A 1832-nucleotide genomic window follows, 5' to 3' on the forward strand; every position below is an offset into this window, starting at 1 on the left:
CTCAGAACGTAAAGACAGACGAAATACCACTAAAAAGAGAAGGGATATTGTAAATATTTTAAAAAATGAACTGACTGTAAGTAATGTCATTTCTGTAATATCAGGTGAAGTAAATTTGATCAAGACACTTTCCTGTCAGAGGGGTAGTCTAAATTTATATTGCTTTCAAGTTTTGGCGCAAGGCCAGCAATTTCAAGGAAGAGGTTAAGTCGATTGGATCGACTCCAGTGATTTACTTGTACTTATTTTATCGACTCCAGAAGGATGAATAGCAAAGTCGAGCTCGGCGGAATTTGAACTCAGAACGTAAAGACAGACGAAATGCCGCAAAGCATTTTGCCCGGCTTGCTAACGATTGTACAAGCTCGTCTCCTGTAAGGATTAATTTATACTGTTTTCAAATTTGACACAAGGCCAGCAATTACGGGGCAAGGGGTATGTCGATTGCATCGACCCCAGTGCTCAACTGGTACCTATTTAATCTACCCCAAAAAGATGAAAGACAAAGTTGGCCTCGGTGGAATTTGCACTCAGAACGCGACGTCGGACGCAATGCTACTAAGCATTTTGTCTGGCGTACTAATGACTCTGCCAGCTCGCTGACTTCGGATAAATTAATATTAACACTTGTTTGCTTGTGCATCCGTCCATCCGCCAGTCTGACTCTGCGTCTGTCCGTGTGTGTATATATATGAATAGATGGGTATGTGTATGTAATGATGTGTGTATGTGTGTGTGTGTGTGTGTGTGTGTGTGTATGAATAGATGCGTATATATATGTATGTAGTGATGTGTGTGTTTGGGTTTGTATGAATAGATGGATATAAATGTGTATGTGAGAGCGCGTTTTGGCATTTCATTGATGGTTGCTAGATCGTGGTTTCAATTACTAAACCGTGTGGTGCGTTTGTTGTTCTGGAAGAAATTGCAGAACCTTGTTTTTCGGAGTGTGTGAGACTACCATTCATATGTGCATGCAGTGATGTGTGTATGTGTGTGTGTGTGTGTGTGTGTGTGTGTGTGTGTGTGTGTGTGTGTGTGTGTGTGTGTGTGTGTGTGTGTGTGTGTGTGTGTGTGTGTGTGCGTGCGTGCGCGCGCGCGTATGGTTATGTGTCTGTTCACATGCATATATATGTGTGTTATGTAAGCAGAAAGATGGAAAGAAATACACGTAAAATGACAAACACAGAGTAACAAACATACACGAGGGAGACACAAAAATTATACGCACTCTTGTTTTACAATGTATTTGCACAAAAGTAGGGGATAAGCAAGTACGTCATTTTTCTAGACAGTCTTCTTCCTTTTCGATGCACTTCGTTCAGCTGTCCACAAGTTTGCGTATTTCCTCCAAGAAGAAGGTTATCGGTTGGTCGTGGAACCATTTATGCACCGTTTCCTTCACATCTTCATCCGTAGGAAATCGACGACCCCGTAAACTATCTTTGAGTAAACGATCACGTGACCACAATAGTACCAACTATAAGCACGTATGCGCAGAAGGCTGTGTGACAATTATAAAGAAATGTTATGGCGAAAGTGCGGATAATTTTTTACTTCCCCTCATAAACACACACATATATACAGATAAATAGAAAAAGAAAGAAATAAACAGATGAAAAACTGCACACATATACACACACACGCACACAGAGACACACACACACACATAAACACACACACGCACACACAAACACACATGATGAGTGCGTACATGTGTGTATGTGAAAATGCATATGGAAGAGAGGATGAATATTATGGCCAAGCGGCCCTATAAATACATAGACCAGCAAACAGCTGAACACAGATGAACCCACAATTTCATATATATA

This window comes from Octopus bimaculoides, chromosome 11 (genome assembly GCF_001194135.2).
Source record: "Octopus bimaculoides isolate UCB-OBI-ISO-001 chromosome 11, ASM119413v2, whole genome shotgun sequence".
Lineage (NCBI taxonomy): Eukaryota > Metazoa > Mollusca > Cephalopoda > Octopoda > Octopodidae > Octopus > Octopus bimaculoides.